Here is a 24464-nt window from a genome sequence, read left to right on the forward strand (position 1 = left end):
GTCAAGAGCTGGACTGTAAACCATTAATCCCCCAATAAAATGACTTATAAAAATAAATTTATAAAAATCAGAAATGAAAGAAGAGATGCAGCTGACACCACAGAATCACACAAAATCATGAGACTCCTATGAATACAAATTGGACAATCTAGAAGAAATGCAAAATTCCTAGAAGCATACAATCATCTAAAACTGAATCATGAAACAAGAGAGAACCCCAATAGAACAAACAGACTGATTACTAGTAAGAGTTAAGGTGGCCATCAAATCCTCCCAATAAGAAAGAGTTCAGGACCAAAATGCTTCACTAAGTAAGCTCTATCAAACATCCACTGAATATTTAAAGCCTCTATTTCTCAAAATCTTCCAAACTGAATTTACAAAGTTTGCATTACTTTGATAGCAAAACCAAACAAGGATATCATAATAAAGTTAATGGTCAGTATACCCAGGGGACAAAGTGTTAGGTCTGACCATTGAAGACAAGGCACCTATAGCTAAAACATTATCATAAGAATGTGAAACCCAGGGTCCACAGTAGAGCAGTGGGTTAAGCACACATGGCACAAAGTGCAAGGTCCTATGCAGGGATCCTGATTCCAGCCCCAGGGTCCCCACCTGCGGGAGGGAGGGAGGTGTTGCTTCACAGGCAATGAAGCAGGTCTGCAGATATCTGTCTTTCTCTCCCCATTCTCTGCCTTCCCCTCCTTTCTCATTTCTCTCTGTCCTATCCAACAACGACAGCAACAACAACAACAACAACGATAAATAACAAAGGCAACAAAGGTGGGGGGATAGCCTTCATGAGCAGTGAAGTGATAACCCTGGAGGCAAAGAAAACAAACAAACAAAAAAAAAAAAACGGATTGAGGCTCAGCCAACCCAGCCAATCCCTGGAATACTTGCGGGGGGGGGGGGGTGGAGCAGCAGTTTACACAAGCCAGTTCATGGAATGTGTGCTGGGGGGGTCAGCACGAAAAACCACAGCCCCACCAGACTGTCCATCATGGAAAATCCCCACTGAACTCTCACTTAACTTCCTTATTCTCCTCGCCCTATAAGAATCCCTTCCCCTGACCCAGGGCTTGACTTCACAGGGTCCCATTCTCTCTCGGGACCTTGAACCTCGCCTGGGAGCGCTGGAATAAAGCCCCGCTTAATAATACTTGAGGCCTGTTTCTATCATGTCCCACTCACCACTTATTAGACCTTACACAAAGATATAAAAAAATATTGACAAACTGAAATCAATGGCATGTTAAAAAGATCATATGCCACAATCAAGTAGGACTTTTTGCAGGCATGCATTGATAATTCACCATACATAAATCAATCAACATGACATACCACATTCACAAAATGAATGACAAAAAACACTTAACAATAGGTGCAGATAATACATTGGCAAAATTCAATACCTATCTGATGAACAGCTTCCAGTGTGATTATAGGGGGAAGGAACATCAACATAATAAAAGTTCATAGCCAACATGAAAGAGTAAAAGATTTTCCTCTAAGAACAAGCTAAAGATGACCACTCTTACCACTTATGTTCAACAAAATATTCCCATGCTTTGATTAACTAGCATTCTTAAAATGTTTGGTTGTTGCACAAACATCATAATTACACAAGGTAAGACACAATGTGATTACTACTAGATTATAACTACACTGATGATTACCACAGCCATTACAGTTGTATTAAAAAGAAAAAATGCCTAGGAATACAAGTAAATAAGGAGTGGAATGATCAGTGCACTGAGGACTGTGTTGATTAAAAAATAATTGAAGATATTATATATGGGAGTATATATACATATATAAATACACTCCAAATATATGGGAAGATACTCCATGCTTATGTATTTGAACAATTAATATTAAATGTCCACAGTAACCAAAACAGTCTATAGATTCAATGCCATACCAGTCAATATCCTAATAATATTTTTGATAGAAACAGAAGAAACAACCCTAAAATTGGTAAGGAATCACAAAAGACCCCAAATAGTTACTTCCATCTTAAGTAAGACAAGCAAAGCCAGTGACACTCCCTGGTTTTAAGCTATATTACAAAACTGTAACAATAGAAAAATCATGTTGTTAGCATAAAAAAGACAGACACATAGAACAATAGAAACAGAATAGGGGGTTCAAAAATCAATCCATAAATATATGGTTAACTGGTGACAAAAAATGTAAGAAGAGACAATGGAGAAATTTTGGCTTCCTCAATAAATATTTAAATATAAATTTGATATATACATGCAAAAGTATTTGACTGTATCCTATGACATATACAAAATTTAAATCAAAGTGAATAAATTAGTGTGAAACCTTAAAAGTTATAGGGGAAAAAAAAGAAGATAATGTTCTTGATATTGGTCTTGGCAATGATTTTTTTTCTCTCATTACAAAAACAAAGGCAATGAGAGTAGAAATACCAAGTAATAAAGCTTTTGAACAGCAAAGGAAACAGTGAAATGAATAAAAAGCCAACCCACTAAAAGGGGAAGATATCAATATTTGCCAAAATATATAAAGAATTTATGAAGATCAATAGTAAAGAAACCATCTAGTTAAAAATTGAACAGAGGAATCAAAGAGATATCTCCCTAATGAAACTATTCAAATCCTCAACAGGGATGAAAAGATACTCAGTGTCACTAATGACTCTGACATGAAAGTTCAAACCACAATCACCTTATAACTGTTTGAGTGACTATTATTGAAATGACAAGTGATGGAAAGAATGTGAAGGAAATCTCTTTGCAGTGCTGATGGGAATGCAAATTGGTATAGCAACTATGGAAAATGGTGTGGAGCTACCTCAAAAGAGTAACAGCATTAGAGCACAAGATTCACATAACTGGGTACCTCTGCAGCACTGTCACATATTAGAGCTCTGTGAGGACCTGGTTTGTTGCTCTCTCAAACATAAATGAGTATATGTTTTTTTTTAAGGCTGGGTTATTCAAATTCTTAAAATCTGTTAAAAATAAAAACTGCTATAATATCTAGCAATCTCATTTTTGGTGCTTTACTTGGAAGAAACAACTAATTTGAAAAGATTCATTGTAATGGTATTTAAAGATTAGCCAAGATACGGAGACAACTTAAGTATTCTCTAATAAACAGGTGAATAAAAAGGATATGATACACACAAACACACAAAATGATATTATTACACTAAAATTTTGATTTAGAATGTTTAAGCAGGCTTGCGTCCAGCCCCCATTTAAGTAAAGGAAGTTTTGGTGCTATGGTGTCTTTCCCAAGTCAACCCAGAGAGGTGATATTCTGTAATGACAGAAGAAGGAAAGGAAGAAAGAAACTAAGAAAGAGAGAGAGAAAGAAAGAGAAAAAGGAAGAGAAAAGAAAGATTTTCATAACTGACTCATACATAATAGTCTAAAACTAAAAACAACCCTATTACCCATTACTAGGTCAATGAGAAAACACATTATGTTGTATCTATAAGACAGAATACTAGTCAGCAATAAAATATAGACCATAAAGACTCTCAACAACATGGATGAATTTCAAAAATCATTACACTAAGCACAGAAGCCAGACCATATATATATCATATTGTTACTTATTAAGAACTCTATGAAAATCGAATCTCTGGTTAAAAACAGCAAATTTGTAGTTTCCTGGAATCAAGAGTAAAGATGGGATTGTTTGAACTTTTTATCTTGGTAGAGATGTTCTATTTCTTGATTGTGATAATTGTTAAAATATATGCATATACTTGCTGTCTGTCAAGTTATACTTCTATAATTTCTATAAGCTTTTTAAACCTGCAATTATTGAGCCTGCACTTATGGTCAGGCACTTTTAAACACTGTATTTAGGGTGACCTCTACAAATAGGAATACATCTGATATTCAGAGAGGTTAAGCAACCAACCAGCATCAGAGAGTCTTTTCATGGTAAAGTTAGAATTTCAACCCAAGGTAGCCTTGACCTTTCTGCTAGACAAGGCTTCCTTTTTATTGGTATCGACCATGTCTCAGAATTATTCTACTCAAGTAAAAGGGTGACAAAGGGAAGGCTGAAGGATATGAAAGCTTTCTTGATGTCATTTATAAATAGACTTGCCTATATACTTGAAACTTCCATAAGGTAGAAGCTAGAATCCTTTTCTATTTCAATTCTATAGAGGAGAAGAAATCTCCTCTTGGAGAATTTCTGCCTCTGTGTTCCAACTCATTTCTGGGTAAAGCTCCTGCTGAAACTGGCTCTAGTTCAAGGGATTTCAAATGGAGCTGCCCATTAAGTTGCAAATTAACTTAGTCAGCAGTTGGGAAATGTAAGTTGGACCAATTAAGTTGTCATTATTGACCCAGGGCAAACATGAGTTAGTGTCTAGAAGGTGAAAGTCCTTATCTCATTTCCTGTTCTCCATAAATATTCTGAAAGTATTTTTGTTGTATTTATTACTTCAACCAAAAAAAAAAAAAAAAAAAAAAACACAAGAAGCTGATTTCTTGCCATTTGGGGAGTTGCTGTGGTTTTAGTGTTTCCATTAAGTCTCCTCATTTCAGTCTTTGTAGGTGAATACTTAAAATAAACTCTATATCTAATAGCTGTCTAGCTCAGAAAGAGACAAATTTATTAGTTTTGTATTGATGTGCTTGGGGCCTTAACTTGCTTGTTGTCCTTGTTTTTGTTTTCACTTCTTATGTATGTATGTGAAAAAGAAGGAAGAGTTTGATATCAGAAGCAACAATCCTGAGATCTAGTGTTTTCAGAAATGCCCTCAGTCCTATATTTCTTGTTACTGTCCACATCTTAGACCCTCTTGTATTTGATTCATGAACTTAGTGTAGAGTTTCTTTACTGGGATAGACTCCCTCCAAACAAATGAATACCAGAATATAGGTGACAGCCCCACTATCAATAGCTGCTCAGGGTATGGTAATTAAGTTACCAGAGCAAGTGACTTTCACTACAAACATTTGTTTCCTACAGTTCTGGAAACTAGGAATTCAAGATCAGTGCACAGATATACTCAAGTTCCGGTGAGGACCTGACTCCCTGGCTGATAGACAGCTGCCTTCTCACTAAGTTCCCATGTGGCTGAGAGAGAGACATTATCTCATTGTCTCATATTCTCATTGTCTCACTATACTGGCACCAATCCCACCATGAGTGATCCACCCCTATTGCCTCACCCAATTATTTACTAAAGTCTCCACCTCCAAACACTAGCATATTGGGAATTGAGGCCTCAACATATGAATCTGAGAAGTCCCAAGGGGCACACTCAATCCATAGCATACACTGTGAACTAGCACGCCTGTAGTAGTAAAGATGTGTATTGCAGAAACTCCCTTATTTGGGAAAGTAGAGATTTACCCATATATATATATATACTTATTTTTTTAATCTTTAAACCCTTCTACTTTTTTGGGTATTTGATGTCCCAAGGCATTTGTGGTACTGGTGACCTCTACTTGGTGCCTTTCCCCCAGCAGCTAAGTCAGGTAGAGGAGCTCAAAAAACACTTTTCTGGACTTTCCATCAGATACAATCACTCTCCATTTTCTAATCAGCCAAGCAACAGCCTCATCTCTTGCTTTTAAGACATCTGCTTCAGCCACACTTGCCTTTTGACCTATCTTAACAAGGCAAGATGTGGGGGTGGCCCTGGCGGATGTCTTGTTTGTTGAGAGGTCACAGATAGACAAGCAAATGAACTAGCCTTTTTCCTCTCTGCCAGTAATTCAATGTTTGTGTCTATACAGGGAAGACACAATTAAGGCAGCATAATACTCAAGTTAAAAATAGCCTCATGGCTCTACCCTAGAGACTCTTGCTGTTTTTTTTTTAATAGAATGGTATTAAAATAAAAAGATGCAATCTAAATACAAGCTCCCAAGCTCCCATCGATGCAAAAACTACTTATTTTTATTTCCTCTCTTAGTCCATGCCCATCACTACCACACCCATTTGGGCAGTTTATGACTTAATAAGATGTTTTAAAGTGGTAAAAAAAAAATTCAAATAGGATATAGACCCCGTTGCCTGACTACCCTTTAGAAATAAACTACCTGAATATTATACTTCATAAATCTGTCCTGTGGTGCTTAGATTCACTCTGGACAGCCTGAGTGGAAATCAGATTACCAGAAATGTGGTTTGATAGTTGAGACCATTTCAGAACTTAAATAGAAAGAGAGAAAAAGTGTAAGAGTGAGGGGTGAATGCCAGAAAAGCCGAAGTGAATAGAGTGGGATGTTAACCACCACCATGGGTCTGAAATTCTAAGAGAGTGTAGGCACCAAGATAGCAATTGTTGATGCCAACTGTTTTGTAAGCATGTGCTTTGCACTTGGATGTGAGCATGCTTTGAAAAGTTAAAAGTGCCTCCAAATGCAAGGTATGAATAATAAGACTAGAACATCTGCTATGTTCTCCAGACATGACATCTCAGCTCAGCAACTACAAACCCTGCCCTCCTCTCCTTCAGACTCTCCCCAAGCACCCAGCACAGGGTTAAGCACACTGGAAGGATAAAGGCAAAGTTTGTTGGTTTCTCATTCCCGTTGCATGACTGAATTTTCCAACCATTCAAAACCTTTTAGCCATATAGGGCTCCCAATATTTTTTATCTTGTTCTTCATTCTTTCTTCTCAGTAAGAATAATGGCATCTTATAAATGTATTGACAGGGGCCAGGTGGTGGTGCACCTGGTTGAGCTTCCATGTTACAGTTCACAAGGACCCAGGTTCAAGCCTGCAGTCCCCACCTGCAGGAGGAAAGCTTTGCATCTGATTAAGCATTACAGGTGTCTCCCTGTCTCTATCACCCCTTTCCTTGGATTTCTCTCTGTCTCTATCTAATAAAGATAATGATAAAAAATTAAAAAGAATGTACTGATATTGAAAATTTCAAGAAAAAAGGTTCATAAATCTACTTCTTTAAAATAATTTGTCTTTTAAAAAATTGGCATAAAATGGCAATGACAGTCCGGATGGACTGAAATTCCACAGGAGGGATTTTAATAAGTGTACCACATGTGCAGAAGGAGATTTACTCCAAAAGTTGAAAAATCCCATCTAGATTGATTTCCTTGCTAAAACTACAAAACCAGGGTTCCGGGTGGTAGTACAGTGGGTTAAGAGCACTTGGCACTAAAACTACAAAACACATGTATACATGAACTTAAATTTGAATTGGAATCAACTTCCTCAAGCCAGAGAGATAGCTCACCAGATGTGGTGCATTTGTCCAGTCTAGCTTCAACATCCCATCCACAGAAGGATGCCATGGCACTAGAGGAAATTTCACCCTCTCTCTCTGGCTCTATCCTTGTGGAAAAGTGGCATCAGAGCAGTGAAATCACTTCTTTGCACAAACAAACACCAGCTTCCCATACTCATATGCTAGTGCTGAGGATGGGCCCCAACTGACTGACCAGGCAGAGAACAAAACTCAGGCTAGTGGTTTTCTCTTTATTAAATGAGGAGTCTCAGCTGAGTAGGTAGTTTCAGCAGTAGAGTACCTGCTTCCTAAATGTAAGGCGCTGAGCTGAGTGCCCCATAAGAGAGAACAAGAAAGACAAATGAGTAAAACTCTATGGGTAGTTGTAGCAGTGCTTTGGTGTCTTTCTCTTTCATTAAAAAAATATATATGTAGGTACAGATGGGGGAGACAGTATAATATTTATGCAAATGAATTCTCTTGCCTGAGGCTTCAGTGTCCCAGGTTCAATCCTCCACACTACCATAATCCAGAGCTGAGTAGTTTTCTGATAAAATAGGATAAAATAGGAGAGAGAGAGAGAGAGAGAAATTGAGTTAGCAGTCTTCATGGATTTGATTAAAATATGCCACCTTTTATCTTCCCTGAACTTGCCTTCTATGATCATCTTCATATATATTGAGAGAGAGAGAGAGAGAGAGAGAGAGAGATCTGTCTTCTTTCTCTCTCTTCACAATCCAATCAGGTAAGAGTACGGTGTTAGTAAGGCACCCATTGTCTTTGGAGGAAGAGGAAGGTGGCTTTCTGTAATAGCAGTAAGTTCTGTAACACATCACTACATTGACAGGAAGTTCCACACCACCTTGAATGAAAGGAGACAGGAGTAGAGATCTCTGGCAGGGGCTCTTTAAAGGGAGGAGATTTATAGACTTCAGTCAAGTACTGGAGACAAGTGCCAACTGATGGTGACATCAGCTAATCCATCAAGTGATTTACCTGTGTTTGTAGAGTGAATGATTAAGACTTCCATCACTCCCTGCACACATGTGAGGATGAGCCTTGGTGAGGTAATGAGCTTCCAACCAGTGTATGTGCTGTCATGTTTGTGCTACTTGTGAGAAATACCAAGAAACCTAGAAGACTCAGAAGCATATTCCTTCCATGGGTCAGCAAGTCAGTAATGTGCTCTCAAGTTAGAAGGAGCATGTTAATGAAATGAAAGTAGGACTTGATGAAGCATGCATACCAGTGATATGGGCATGGTGATGTGGGCAAAAGAGATTAACATACTCAGCCTTTGCTTTCAGGAGTTTCCATGCTTGTGAACAACACTTACTTATTATAGCTGTCACTTGCTCAGTGACTATTTCCCCCAGAAACTGAGATAAGTCACTTTATATGCATTCTTCTAAAAACAATATGGCCATGAATCCAATCTTACTGTGATGAGACTGAAGCCAAAGGGGTTAGGTGACGTGCTCAACACCACACATGATAATTCATGGTACTGATCTCTGAAACCAAATATTCTTGCTCTAGGGCCCATACAGTGAATGTCTCACTCTGCTACATCTATAAATACAATAGAGGTAGTCCAGACAGCTTATGATACAAGAGGATAGTAATCTTGTTGGAGAGAAGTAGGGCAGCAGGACATACATAAACACTGGCACAGATTTATTCATCTGGTTGGGTTTTTTCCCACCAGGGTTACAGCTGGAGTTCAGTGCCTGCACTAATCTGCCATTCCCAGTGGCCATTATTTTTATAGAGCATAAGTAACAGAGATAGGGAGGGAGAGAGACAAGGAGAGACATTTGCCTGAATTTTCTATCTTTCATGAAATTTACCCCCTGAAGGTGGGTACTGGGGGTTTGAACTTGGGTACTCTCACATGGTAATGTATGTACTCTTACCAGGTACACTACTTCATGGTTTGTTTGTGCTTGTGGCAGTGATAGTTTGATGGTTTTTGTATTACTTTCTTATTTACAGTCCCAAATGCTACTAGCTCATCTAATCTCTACACTAACCCTTCAGTGACACCTAGAACAAGTATTTGTACCCATCTTACAGTCCTACAATGAAGCTGAAAGGTTTGAAGCAATGAAACCAACACTCTGGAAGTCATGGAGAATAGGTTTCTTTCTTTTATTTTTTAAGTCTTTATTTATTCACTGTATAGAGAAATCCAGAATCCAAGAGTGATTTCTGCTGCCCCACTAGCAAAGCCCCTTATAAGTGGGGACCGAAAGCTTGAAGCTGGGTACTTATGCATTGTAATATGTATGTTCAACCATGTGCATAGTCTGCCTCCTGGAGATGGGATTTGTCCACTTGATGGTTTGATTTTTGTGGAATGCTGGCACTCAGAAATTATATCTTGAGTGCTTTACAGTCATGCCCTTAAGAATAATAGCATTGTCCAAATCTAAAGGTAAAAAGTTACTCTTAGAGGATGGGGGAGGGAATAACACAATGTTCATGCAAAGATATTTAATGCTACCATAAACCAGAGCTAAGTAGTGGTGCTCTGACTGGTTGATCTCCTCTCTCTCTCTCTCTCTCTCTCTCTCTCTCTCAAAATAAAATAAATATTTTTTAAAATAGACCTTATAGTCCTGATAATTCTATAACCTTTCCATGGAAGTGTATTTGCTCAATATTTCTTATACTTTTCTCTAGGCAGTGGAGAAAAAAGAAGTTTACCCTAGAAATGAATAGATCCATAATCTAAGTAGTGAAAACTAAGTGCCAAACTAGCCTTTTCTGTGCCAAAGAGGAAACACTTCAATAGATCGTGTCTATTACAAAAAGAAATGATTACAACTCTTGTAATTAAAACGTCATTTTTCAAGGAAGTTCTCATTGTAACTTAAATATATATATACATATATTTTTTTTCTCATTTTTTCCTACTTCTCTCTACATCCCCTTGGAATTGATTAATATTTAGACTCAATCAGATCTTCTTAGCAAAGATTTCTTCTCTGCAAGAAAGGATTTTTCTTTTAGCTAAATGAAATGAACATTTTATGAGATCTTGTTCAGCATCTCCTACATCATGACATCTCAAATACGAATATGAATACAAATCACCTGGGGATATAACTAGTGTGGAGAAACTGATCAGTATGGAACTAAGAATCTGCAGTATTAACCAACTCCCTGGTGAGACCATCATGGCTGATATATGGGGCATATTCAGTAATAAGTTCTGAGTATACTAATCCTAATGTTAGGAACCATACTGTGGAAGATCCAAAATGAAATAACCTGCAGCACCTGCTCCAGTGTGTATGTGAATAAAATACACATGAAGCAATTGGAGAAAATCACAATTAGAGAATTCAGGGAAAGTTTCTTTATTCTTATTGCCATAGTCAGATCACATTTAATGGTTAAAAGGGTTCTCAGTGGTTAGTATAATTCATCATTTATTAGAGTCTTGTCTCAGCTTCTCAGTCCCTCTGTTGGTGCACTAGAAACACAGCTAAACATTGGGAAAAAATGTCATTTATATATACCTGTTCTTGTAGCAAACCCATGGTACAGTTTATGTGGGGCAATTGAAGCTGAGAATTCTGGGGGTTTGTTTGTTTGTTTTTTGTTGTTGTTGTTGTTTTGTTTTTGTTTTTGCTTTGTTTTGTTTTAACAGAGCACTGCTCAGCTCTGGCTTATGGTGGTGTGGAAAGGTTGAATCTGGGACTTTGGAACCTCAGGCATGAGACTCTCTTTGCATAACCATTATGCGATCTACCCCCACCTAGAATTCTTTATTATGGCAGGAAATCTTTATCTCAGGCAAAAGTAGGAGACTGAATATAGTCATTTTACTTCCTAGCAGATGAGGTAGGCAGAGGTTAGAGGCAAATGTGGAAGAAGGTAGCACATAAACTTTCTTCCAGATCAAATACAGCTATAGTTATGAGTAAGATAGTTGGAGATAGTTAAGATGACGAAGGTGGTAGGAATTCTGGAAAGAAACAAAGAAAAATTATCCTTCTCCTTCCAACTGAGACCCAGAAACATTCCTAGCATGTCCACTTGTAAGTCATAGGAAATGTAGAGCAAAATAAAAGTTATGAATTCCAAAGGAGGAATGGCACAGAGCTAATTGCTGGACTGAGACTACCATTTAATCCCCTTCCTGCACAAGCCATTCATCAAGTTTATAGCAGCAACAAGAGTTCCTTACCATATACCTGTTTTGCACATTCTTGAGCAAGGTTATGCTTCCAATTTTATCTGTGGTATATAAAAGGAATGAGGAAAAGTGGGAGGATGTTTATTATTGCTTCTGAAGAGGGTGGTAATAAACAGATTAGGTACTCTTCACCAACTGGAAATCTGTCTCTCCCAACTGCTTATGATTTTGTAACAGCAGAAAAAAAAAAAAAGAAGAAGAAAAGCACACATTACTTAAACTCTCAGATTCAATCTTACTAGAGATGTTCCTAAGCAATTTTAACTAGTCTGATATCTAGTCATCTTTGTCAACATTCCCTAATAGTAAACAAAAGAGAAGGCAAGATTCTGTTCTAACTCCCAAGAGTTTATAATACAGTAAGGAGGAGGAGAAGGAGGAAGAGGAGAAATTTCTTTGAAAGAGGACACAAACCAGAATAATAAATATCCTCTGAAAGGTGCTGTCCAGACCTTGGGTGCTGAAGCAATTCCAAGAGGTGGAAATCAGGTCACAGTGAAACAAAGGTGATTATGTGAAAACTGCAACTTCCAGAATCAAAGGGGGAGGAAGACAAGTGTTCTAAGTGGCTGAGTTTAATGAAAAAATATTCTAAGCCATAAAGAGCATTTAAGAACTCCCTAAAAGATGTATGTGGGGCTTCCCCAGTCCTTGTCTTTTGATCATATTATGAGCACTGTCTTGGTTCATACTGGGTTCTGAAAGTTCAAAGAGGAGTAAAGAAAATAACCATGTACTGGGATAAGTGTATCTGAATACACTGCAGTATTGACTTCTTAAATGGTACATTTTTGACTCTGTAGATAAAGTGCTAGTAGCTTGTCCTTCAGTGTCCCCATAGGGCTGGTATCCTGCATGCAATAAATAGATTCAAATTGCATCTGCAACTTAGTGTCATTCTTTTAGGGAAGTTGTTGAGAAGTCAGTATATACTCCCTGGGGCTGGGCTTCTGCAGAAACAAAGGAAATGGAGAAAGGTCTATATCTGTTTACCTCCTCCTTTTTACATATACAGATCACACAGCCAGACCTTACTTAAGGGCCTATGTACAATTTCTCTATTTTCATCAATTGTATTCACAGACTTAAAAATAAAAATAGAAAATGACCTCATTCTAGTCAGAAGAACAGGCTGGGAAGGTATCAAAACAACACTTGGTATAGTTTGCTCCAACCAGAGCTCTTCTAGCTAAGAAATACTTCTTCCTGAGTAGAGTACATCTCTCAATATGGCTCCTGAATTTGGACAGGAATGAAAAATGGAAACATTCTGTTTGTACTCAGAGAATAACAATGGGGTTTCCCCTCCTAGACTGGAGAAAGTCACACAAATGTTCACCATTATAATATCATCATCATCATCATCATCATCATCTCCTTCTCCTTCTCCTTCATCTAGGGATTGTTTCTATACACTTTTTTTGACTTGGCCACTTTTTTTTCTGCTACAAGTGTTATCAATGAGGTTCAGTGGCTGCACAGTGACTCTATCATTCATAGTGACCTCCCCTTCTTATTTTTCTTATTCTGATATAAAAAATAAAGGAGGCAGAGTGAGACACCTGCAGCACTATTCTTCTGTCCATGACACTCCACAACCTCTGCACATGAACTGGGAGCTTGAGGCTGATTCCTTGTGCATGTAATGTATGCCCCCAATCATACCAACCCCAGCATTCAATATAAGCCTCCTTTTTCTCCATTGCAGGAATACGAGGAGGGATTGGTAAGCCTTTTTTTTTATGATATCTTCAATTATGAGAGAGAAAGAACTAGAGTGTCACTCTAGTAAACTTATGACCACAACTCTATCCACTGTGATACCTCCCAGATCATTTAATAGATAAGAAGACTCTTTTTAACACTTTGCGTTCTCTTGTTTTTCCTTAAATGTCAGCAATGTCCTGATGACATACAGACTGGTTATTGAATTCTTGAGTGACAGCACTACAACTGATTTCTGCATTTCAAAAATATGGATGGCAGGATTTGACTAAATTAAATGTATTGAAGTAGTGTGCAGACACTAATGGCAACTGCTTGTACCAGGCTCCTTTAAGCCACCCGTAAATCCTAGACCTAACCCACTCTTCCTCTTTATAAAAGCCCTGACAGATTTAAAACCAGCTTCTGGTATTTTTAAAAGTCCTGACATCCTATGATCTTTATAATCTCTGTTCATCTCTTAGCCCTTATATGCATAATGTGAATCACTTCTTTGTCAAGTTTCCTTTTTGTATAAAATAAAAATCTTGCTGAACATCAGGGTGCAAGAACTTTTTGGCATTAGCTGATTCTGGGTCTGGTGCAGCAGAAATAAAAACTCTGTTTTCTAGTAACCCCAACATGTCATGACTTTTGTTCAGATTCCTGCACTTACAGTACCACTTCTTACTTCATCCTAACTCCCTCTGTCTATTCTAATCTACCCTTGCTCCTGGAGTCTAGAGGTGATTAGAGAATCACTATGTTTTTCTTTGTTTTGTTTTAGCTCTTAGTATGACATGTAAAAAAACAAAGAGGGGGCTAGGTGATGGCACACCTACTGGAGTGCACACATTATCATGCATGAGCACCCAGGTCTAAAAACCCCAGTCCCCACCTAGAGAAAGGGAGCTTCATAAATGAAGGGACAGTGCCACAGGTGCCTCCCTTTTCTCTCTCATACTCTCTATTAAAGAAAAAAAAATACATGAGAATGTTTTTTCTGACATTCACTAAAGCATAATTAAAAAAATAAAACTATATGCTTTGAAAGAACATGAAATATACATTCATAAAAGCACAATATACATTTTGTACAGAGGAAAATTGCTGATGGCAATAGATTTTTAGCTCTTTTCCAAGGACGCTGATGCATTTTTTTACTTCTACCTTTTTCAGAGTACTCCTGCCCACCCCCACCCCCTGAGACCACACTGCTCTGATAATCCTGCTTTCAGGTTTCAGTGTTCTTCTGCCCATTTTTCTAGCATCCCTCACTTGGTACTTAAACTATACTCATTCCATATCATCGTCAAATCTGGCATGATTCTGATGTATGTGATGTCACCTAAAACATAGAGGTAGGTGGTCACCTATGAAAAAAATTGGAAATTAAAGTTTTAAAAGCACAAAGTCTAGATTCTTTAGTATAAGATGTGGATAATATAGTACAGCATATACTTGTGTTGCCTATACCACTGGAAATAGTAGCCATTGATACTAGGTGCAGTGTGGAATACTCCTGTAATCTTGTAAGCCATTAAATCACTAAGAAAAATAAAAAAAAAAGAATAGCAACTGAACTGCTGTATGCATAGTGAGAAAGTAGTTATAGTACTTTAAGCCACAGTTATTGCACTTTTTCTCCAGTATTTTCTTCCTGTTCACCTTTTTAAAAATGAATGACCCATGAGGACATTGAAAATCTGTCTCTGTGGTCTGGGAAGTGGCACAGTGGATAAGGCATTGGACTCTCAAGCATGAGGTCCTGAGTTCAATCCCTGGCAGCACATGTACCAGTATAATGTCTGGTTCTTTCTCTCTCTCTCCTCCTAGCTTTCTCATTAATAAATAAGTAAAATCTTAAAAAAAAAAAAAAAAGAAGAAGAAGAAGAGAAACAAGAAAAGCTGTCTCTCAGAGCCTATTCCCTTTTCTTGCTTCAGGCAAGAATATTAAGGCAATTAAGCTCAAGGAAATTACTTCCTGATTTAGAAAACCCTAGATATGATGACCTTTTCGGTTCTAGAATATCACAGTGTTTCCCAGGAGCCCAGTCTTGTGTATCACTGAAAATAATCTAAAAATATATATATATGAAATATTCCAGGACCATAAATCAATGAGAGCTGAAAAGATTCTTCATGTAGCCTGCATATCTTATAGCTATGCACATATCTTAAAAAGAGACAGGGCCTCAACTCTACACATTTTAATTCTAATTACCTTTTTTTTTTTTTTTTTTTTTTTTTTTTAGTGTAACTCAGGATTTTCTGCTTAGCAGGAGAAACTCCCTGACATGTCGCCTCAGAGGCTGGACTAAGCAAAAAGCTGGCTGTCTTTTCTCAGAAACAGAGAAGGCGTGTTCACTGTAGCATGTAAACATTTTATACTGAGTGAATTCCATTTCTATCTATACTCATCACAAATGAGCACCACCAAAATGCTCAAATACATATTCACAGTATGCCTTCCAAGCACACTGTATGAAAAAAAAAAAAATCAGAGCTAAGCACAAGGCACAGATCCATTTCATTTAATTAGAGTTTCACAAAAGCCTACAGAAAAAGGTCTGAATCTCCTAAAGTATTCTGTATCCACATGAGCTTAGCTGTCTTGCCTTGTCAGGTGATTTGAATTGAAAATGATTCCAAATGCAAAGTCTTTAAACCCTGCCTGTTTGACTCTGGTAATATTATCACACACAATGAAAGAAGTCATCAAGCCCATTCCATTTCCACATTATACTAGTGTCCACTTTTACCTTTACAATGAGTCAGGGTGAGAGACTATTCTCTCTGTATCATTTCCAGAGCCCTCACCTAAAGTCCTATAAGGAAATCTTGCTTTGTTTTCAGCACTGTCCCCTGAGGGTGTTTTTATTCTCTTCTGTTTTCATGTCTCCACACCCAGCCATCTAAGATACATTGTTGAGACTTACCTGGAAGGACTCTGCTGCCCACAACTTGGTGACTGCACATCCATCTTTTCCCTTTCTTACCTTCTCATGGTGTTCCTCTTAGCTTCTCATGGTGGTCCCCTACCTTCAGTTCTGCTCCTACTTCTTTCTCTTTACAGATATATGTCTTTTTTTTTTAATACTAAAATCATACCCTCCATTGTCTGTCTTCTTCTGGCTGTCCCATTGCACAGATTTCCCTTGCTTCGTTCTTCTTCTTATTTTTAATGCTTGTTTATATATTACTTTTAATAAACAAATGATCCAGAAAGAAAAATACAGAGAAAGACTAAAACACTGCTCAACTCTGGTTTATGGTGGTGCTGAGGATTAAGCCTGAAGGCTCTTAAACCTCAGGCATGAAAGAAAGTCTTCTGCAGAGCCATTATGCTGTCTCCCCAGCCCAAGTGAAGGCATCTTAATTAGCACTGAAACAATGTTAATTGTTCAGTTGCACCACAATGCTGAACTTCAGAGATAGACCACCTGATAGGGCACATGTTTGTTCCTGTGTGATGCTGATTTGAACTCCAGCCTCCCATGGGAGATGCCATTACATTGGAGGAAGCCCTGGTGCATTACTGCCTCTCCCCATCTCTCTCCATTTCTTCTGTTTATTTTTTATTAGTTATTTAATAATAATCAACAAGATTATGGGATAAGAGAGGTACAATTGCCACCACTAGAATTCCATATCCCATCTCTTCCATTGGAAACTCCCTTTTTCTTTATCCCTCTGGGAGTATAGAGCAAAGATCATTATGAGGTGCAGAAGGTAGAAAGCCTGGCTTCTATAATTGGTTTTCTATTCTTCTAACCTCTTTTCTTTTTATGTGTATTTTGTCATTAATAGTGGATTACAAATTGTAGGATTACAGGGGATAGTTCTACACTGTACCCACCACAAAAGTTCAGTGGTTGTCACAACTATATGCCTTTATATATAAAAATATATACATAGAAGATGTATTTCTAACTTCAGTACACATTTATTGAGCACCTGCCATGCACTCATATAGGTACTACATGATTGCAAGTACTACATATAGGTACTACATCATTGCAAGACTGGCCAGCTCCTCATGGGGCGCGAGCGCTTCCACACTACAATCATCATCTCTGGCATTATGCTATTCCACTGCAGAATACTGTACCCCAGTATGGTTCCATAGCCCCCATGTCCACTTGGTCAATTCCAAATTATATTCCTCCATGAGGATAATTTCTGGAACCATCCGTTCCACCCCGGTTCCATGGCTGCCAGTTCTTAGCAACATCGCCCCGCCAGATATTCTTCGGGATGCGGCATCATCTAAGTTCATTTCCCACGTCTACGCTCGACCGGACCTGCCAATATACGCGGATATCTTCACCCACCCTGTCCAACGCTTGACGTCTCGTCATCCAATCTGGTCCCCTACACCTACACTGAACTTCTCTGTTCCAGACTCTTGGAAACAGAGTTGGCAGTCAGCTGAGGTAAAGAACAAACACCTCATCACAGACCCCTGCAAGCGTCAACCTGGCTTTGACCTAGCTCGTTATGATTGGGCCCTCCTCAATCTCTATCGAACAGGCCATGGCCGGTGTGCTGCTATGTTCCATCGCTGGGGAGCCAGAGACGACCCGAACTGCCCCTGCGGCTACAGACAATGACCCACATAGTCAACGACTGCCACCTCTCCAGATTCAAAGGAGGTCTCGAAACTTTACATCAGGCTCAACCTGATGCTGTTGACTGGCTACGGAAGAAGGGCAAATGCTAGAAGAAGAAGAATAGGTACTACAGAAGCAAAATTTCCCAAAATAGACCATCACCCTCATCAACTTTAAACTCTTGGAGCAAGAGACAGTCATCAGCATGCTGCTTTTGATAAATCAGTAACTTATGTAGAAAATAAGATGGCATGCTCGAAGAAGAGGTGGTAGAGAAGAAAAATTTGAGGGGGTAAGGGCATTGGAATACTGCTGCTGATACTCTTAGAAGCAATACAAGGCACAGTTGTTCACAAGATAAACTCCATGTTGGTCTTACCAGATATGCTATCTATGGCCACTTCTGCAGCACTTCTCTGGATCTATTCCTGAAATAAATGTCATTGGAGTTGAATACGAAAAGCAAAGTAGTAAGTTTACTAAGTGCTTCCCTAATCACAGTGTAGATTGTCTATCAAGACACTGTTTTTGTTTGTTTTCTTCTGTTTGTTTTAACTTTAAGGAGGAAGGTGTTTACAGTATAATTTTTAATACATTGTGACAACTTTTCATTTCCACTTGATTGATATCTAGGAGACACAGCAGGACCTCAATGTCCCTTCATCCTGTCCTTTTCCTTACTTACCTAGAGTCCTTTGCTTTGGTGTACTATGCCAAGTTTCACCTTATGTTTTTCCTTACTGTTCCTTGTTCTTAAGTTTCACATATAAGTGAGATCATTTGGTATTGGTCTTTCTCTTTCTGGACTGTCTCACACAGCATGATGCCAATAAGTTCTGATCATTATATGTCAAAGGAGATGACCACATTATTTTTAATAGCTGTCTAGTAGTCCATTGTGTATATGTACCACAACTTCCGTAACCATTCATCTGTCATTGGGCATCTGGATTGCTTACAAGTATTGCAAAACACTTTACACTTGGAAGTTATACCCTGCCTTCCTTTGGCAACAGTCTCCCAAGATTTGGAATCTGAAATTCTATCCCTGATGGGAATGGCTTTGTTTTGGTTTTGCTTTTTAAAACTTTTATTTATAAAAAGGAAACATTGATAAAACCATAGCATAAGAGGGGTACAGCTTCACACAATTCCCACCACCAGAACTCTGTATCCCAACCCCTCCCCTGATAGCTTTCCTACTCTTTAACCCTCTGGGAATATGGACCGAAGATCATTGTAGTATGCAGAAGGTTGAAGGTCTGGTTTCTGTAATTGCTTCCCTGTTGAACATGGACATTGACAGGTCAATCCATACTCCCATCCTGTCTCTCTCTTTCCCTAGTGGGGAAAGGCTCTGGGGAAGCAATTTTTGTCTTGTTTTTTATAATTAAGAAATTATTTTGAGGGTGGGGGTAGATAGGTTATGAAAAGATATTTTCATGCCTGAGGCTCTAAAATCCCAGGTTCAATCCCCAGCACCACCATAAACCAGAGATGAACAGTGCTCTAGTAAAATAATAATAATAGAAAATTATTTTTATTATTATAAAAATGATACCTCCTGGTGCAGCTGGTTGCACACCCACTTGAGTGTACATGTTACCAATTATAAGAACCCAGCTTCAAACCCCACCTCCAGAAGAGAAGCCTCACAAGCAGTGAATCAGGGCTCCAGGTGTCTGTTTTTTTTTTCTCTCTCTCCCTATTCCCCCCCTTCTCTCAATTCCTCTCTGTCCTATAAAGTAAAATGGAAAAATAAATGGTCACTAGGAACAGTGGATTTGTTGTGTAGGCATAGATCCCTAGCCTAGGATACCTGTTTTCTATAGACAATATAAGCAATTCAGAACAATGAGTTTTCATAATTCCACAATGAGATATATAGTTGACAGTTCACAATCATTTCTCTGCTGACGTTCTTTACAAAAAAATTAAAGAGATATATTGGGCTGTAGGAAAAGCTCTACTAGAGCACCAGCTTAAACGCCTGAGGTCCAAGAGACTGAAAATCCCATCCCGAATATGACCAAATGTCACAATTACTCTACTCTTTCTACTTCATCTATTTCATAATTAACATATCAAACATTGTTATTAATTTATTTATTTGAGGCAGAGAGAAATTGAGAGGGGATAGGGAAGATAGAGAGGGAAAGAGACCAACACTTGCAGCCTTGTTTCACTATTTGTGAAGCTTTCACCTTTGCAGGTGGGGACCAGAGGCTTGAACCTTGGGTCTTTCTGAACTGTAATCTATAAGCTTAACCAGGTACAACACCGTCTGGCCACAAACATTTTTTTAAACAAACAAATCTGCTAATGAGTTAACAGGCAAGAGCAAGAGTCCTTAATTCAAGAAAACCAGCACTCTCATAGTAACTGAAAAGGATGAGACAGGTACCACTTTGGAGAAAATACACAAAGAACAGATCACCTCATATGAAATGGAAACTTTACAGAATACAGGGGAAACACTGAGGTCACAAATAATGAAAAGAAAATCTGGTAATAACTTTGAAAAGAAGATGAAGCAGAACACTATATACATAAACATTATGTTTATGTAACCACACAGAGAAACATTGCTTATACACTTCTCCGTTATAGCCTGTTTGGTAAATACTGTGGATAGAGGCCCCTAATGAAAAGAGGTCTATGATATGTTTCATGTCATAGTGTGGATTTGTGTTTGCTTTCCATGGTGTTATACAGTGTGACAGGCATCTATAATCTAGAGGTGGGAGGAGTAACTTGTCTCATTTCATCTTTTTTATATATTTATTTATTTTCCTTTTGTTGCCCTTGCTTTTTTTTTATTGTTGTTGTAGTTATAATTGTTGTTCTTATTGATGTCATCTTTAGCTAGAACAGAGAGAATTGGAGAAAGGAGGGGAAGACAGGGAGGGGGAGAGAAAGATAGACACCTGTAGACCTTCTTTACCTCCTGTGAAGCAACTCCCCTTCAGGTGGGGAGCCAGGATCCTTCTGCCAGTCCTTGCACTTTGTGTGACGTGTGCTTAACCTACTGTGCTAACGCACTACTCCCCCATCATCTTGTTTTTGAGTGAGCCAAAACTGGGAGCTCATTTGTAGGCAAACTTACAAAGTCATGGTAGGTCACAAACAGAATTGAAAGAATTCAAGAAAGGCCCATAGACTTCAAAAAGTAATGCCACTGTCTCTCACTTCATGCTCAATACTCCTGATTTGAGCTTGGCTCCCTATTAAAATGTAACGCTTTGCCCCAATCTGCTTTTAATCACATGTCAGACTATGATAGTGGCATTAATAAGCTTTTCTTCTACAAAGCATCATTTGACTTAGGAACAAGCAAAGAGGGCAGAGAAAGGGGCCTAGACAATGCACATTGCAAGGCCAAGTATGCTTTTCTGCACAGCTCTGGATTCAGCCCCCACTCCAGGAAAATGTGGGTGTGGACTATTTTTGTTTTTATGGAATATCCTCATTACCCCCATCCTCATTACCCTCATTACCGGTTTGACCTGGCACGTTATGATTGGGCCCTCCTCAATCGCTATCGAACAGGCCATGGCCGGTGCGCCGCTATGTTCCATCGCTGGGGAGCCAGAGACGACCCGAACTGCCCCTGCGGCTACAGACAGACTATGACCCACATAGTCAACGACTGCCACCTCTCCAGATTCAAAGGAGGTCTCGAAACTTTACATCAGGCTCAACCTGATGCTGTTGACTGGCTATGGAAGAAGGGCAAACGCTAGAAGAAGATTACCCCCATCTGGGCTGAAAAATAGTCTCTATGTAAATTCCACTATTTAGCCTCTACTTATTCTCACTTTCTTTTTAATTTTTATTATCTTTATGTATTTATTGGATAAAGACAGCCAGTTATTGAAAGGAAAGGGGATATGGAGAGGAAGAGATAGAGACATCTATAGACCTGCTTCAGTGCTTGGAAAGCTTTCCCTCTGCAGGTTGGAACTGGGGGCTTGAACCTGGGTCCTTGTGCATTATAACATGTGTGCTCAACCAGGTGCACCACTACCAGGCCCCTTATTCTCACTTTCAACTTGTCAACTTGTCCAGTCTTTAATTTTATAAAGCACTTGGGGATAAGGAGGAAAACTAACCTTAGTGCACCATCTCTCAGCCCTTATTTCTTAGTTCATGTTGGCAGGTTACAAGCCATGATTTCTCTAAGATATGTCAAGATTACATAGCCAGAAGTAAGTAATAAAAGACTCACACCCAACTGTGGGGGAAAATGTAACACATTTTTTCCCCATTTCTTCATTGTCTCTGAAACTCCCCAGCTCTTTTTAAATACAATGGGGTTTACTCAGTCACTGACCTTGTCTAATCATATTGATTGTCAGTAATTTCAGTCTAATTGGAAAGCCAGTTGCTATGGTAATGCATGTGTCTTATGTCTTATATTTAAAGACACAATGGTCCCAAAGGGGAGGGGTGGATTGCTGTGGTTGGTGACAGAGGAAAACATAATTAGATAAACAAATTGTGAAACTAATCTATTCAAATGCATTCTGAAATCTAAATTAGGGTTTGACGTAATAAATTGGTCCCAGACTTTCTACCAGACACATTTGATCAGAATGTTTTTTCTTTCCTCTGAATACTTATATTTTTAGAGAAACAAAGAAAATGTGTCATAGACAGGCAAAAGAAAAAAAAAAGATGACTATCCATAGCTTAAAATTATGTATGAGGTTTCTAATACCTGCATGAAGAATTCTGTGCTTGGAGTACTCTCAGTTTGAGATCCTCTGTCTTTAACTCATTGTGTAGCCCTAGGTAAATAGCCTAACCTTCCTGTGCTTCATCCTTCTTCATTGATAAAGGAAGTTCATTCACAATCATTTGTTCAATAGTAAACCTTGAAAATCAGTCCCATTTTAACAGCTGATATGGCAGTTAGATTAGGGAGCTCCTTGATGGCAGAAATTGTGTTGTCCTGTATATGGCTGAAGAGAAAACCAATGAAGGCCTTTGTGATTTTGCTCCAGAAGTACTAAAGTGCCCTAATCACTTTGGAGTATAACTAAAAAAGGCCTATTAGCTATCTACAAAATAGAGACACACACCCCCCCAACTCTTCATCTGCACTATTCCAGCCTTAGGTTCATGATTAGTCAACAATTTGTTTGGCTTTATATGTTAACTCTTCTCTCAGCCATCAGATTCCAGATGCTAATATGATGCCAACTGGACTTCCCTGGACAGAGGACCCCACCAATGTGTCCTGGAGCCCTGCTTCCCCAGACCCCCACCCCTCTAGGGAAAGAGATAGACAGGCTGAGAGTATGGATCAACCCAACAATGCCCATGTTCACTAGGGAAGCAATTACAAAAGACAGACCTTCTACCTTCTGCATCCCATAATGACACTGGGTCCATACTCTCAGAGGGCCAAAGAATACGAAAGCTATCAGGAGAGGGGATGGGATACAGAGTTCTGGTGGTGGGAATTGTGTGGAGTTGTCCCCCTCTTATCCTATGGTTTTTGTCAGTGTTTCCTTTTTATACATAAAAATTAAAAAAATAAAATTAAGAACCCTACTACTTGCTGTTCACACTCAATCCAATTGACAGCAGTCTGGATGTAATGACACAGAATTAGCACTTTGGAGAGTTTAACAGTGCCACAATCACAGCTCTCAGGGTGCCTACAGACGATAGCAGTTAGTGACAAACTGGTAAAAATAATTCAAAATGATAAAAATAAAAAAATGATTAAAACACCACTTCAGCATAAGAAGTGTCAGGCAAGCCCAGATGAGTGATGGAATATTAGAGAAGGCTTGTCTGGAGAAAACTTCAAAGGTTGGACCTACAAATTGGAATGAACACCCTTCCTAAACTGTTACTCAGGTGTGAGGATAACATAAATGTTTTAAATAAGACAAAGGATGGGGGCCGGGCAGTAGTACACATAGCACAAAGCTCAAGAATTGGTGTAAGGATCCCAGTTTGAGCCCACGGCTCCCCACCTGCAGGGAGGTCACTTCATAAGCAGTGAAGCCGGTCTGCAGGTGTCTATCCTTATCTCCCCCTCTCTGTCTTCCCTTCCTCTCTTGATTTCTCTCTATCCCATTCAACAGTGACATAAATAACAACAACAATAACTACAAAAATGATAAACAAGGGCAACAAAAGGGGAAAAAATAGCCTCCAGGAGAAGTGGGTTAGTAGTGCAAGGCACTGAGCCCCAGCAATAACCCTGGAGGCAAAATAAAAAAAAAGACAAAGGTTGAGGTCTGGAAAATGTTATCAGATGGTACACAGATGACAAGCTATGGACATAAAGTGCTCAGCTAAGCAGCCAGCTTGTAGTCACTAGACTCCAGAGAAAAATAAGAACAATGATAATAAATAACATTTGTTTAGCACCTACTGATTTACTGATTTGGATCATATGCAATTCTGTAATATTAATTCTCATGAAGTTTTTCAAAATAAATGCTATTGTCTTTATTTGGAGTGGTTAAGAAAATTGGCCAATTTCACACAACTTTGATGGCCCTACTAAAACTTGTATGAGTCCACAGCCTTGTTCCTGGAAATCCAGTGAACATTTATTTATATATTAGGTCTATAATGTCAGCAAGGAGACACAATGATGACAGAAGTTAAGTGGGCTAAAGAAGATATGTGTCTATCATGGGGCATAAAGAACACCTTAAAACTGAACCAATTCAATTATCAATTAGCTCTATCTATAGTCTTTT

The 24464-nt window shown here is 38.7% G+C and overlaps 1 protein-coding gene across 1 annotated transcript in view; it reads left to right on the forward strand.

Annotated features, from left to right (window-relative positions):
• Nucleotides 1–24464, forward strand: part of FSHR (follicle stimulating hormone receptor) — a 229306-nt gene that overhangs the window by 117751 nt on the left and 87091 nt on the right. The window lies entirely within an intron of this gene.

This window comes from Erinaceus europaeus, chromosome 3 (assembly GCF_950295315.1).
Source record: "Erinaceus europaeus chromosome 3, mEriEur2.1, whole genome shotgun sequence".
NCBI classification, from domain to species: domain Eukaryota; kingdom Metazoa; phylum Chordata; class Mammalia; order Eulipotyphla; family Erinaceidae; genus Erinaceus; species Erinaceus europaeus.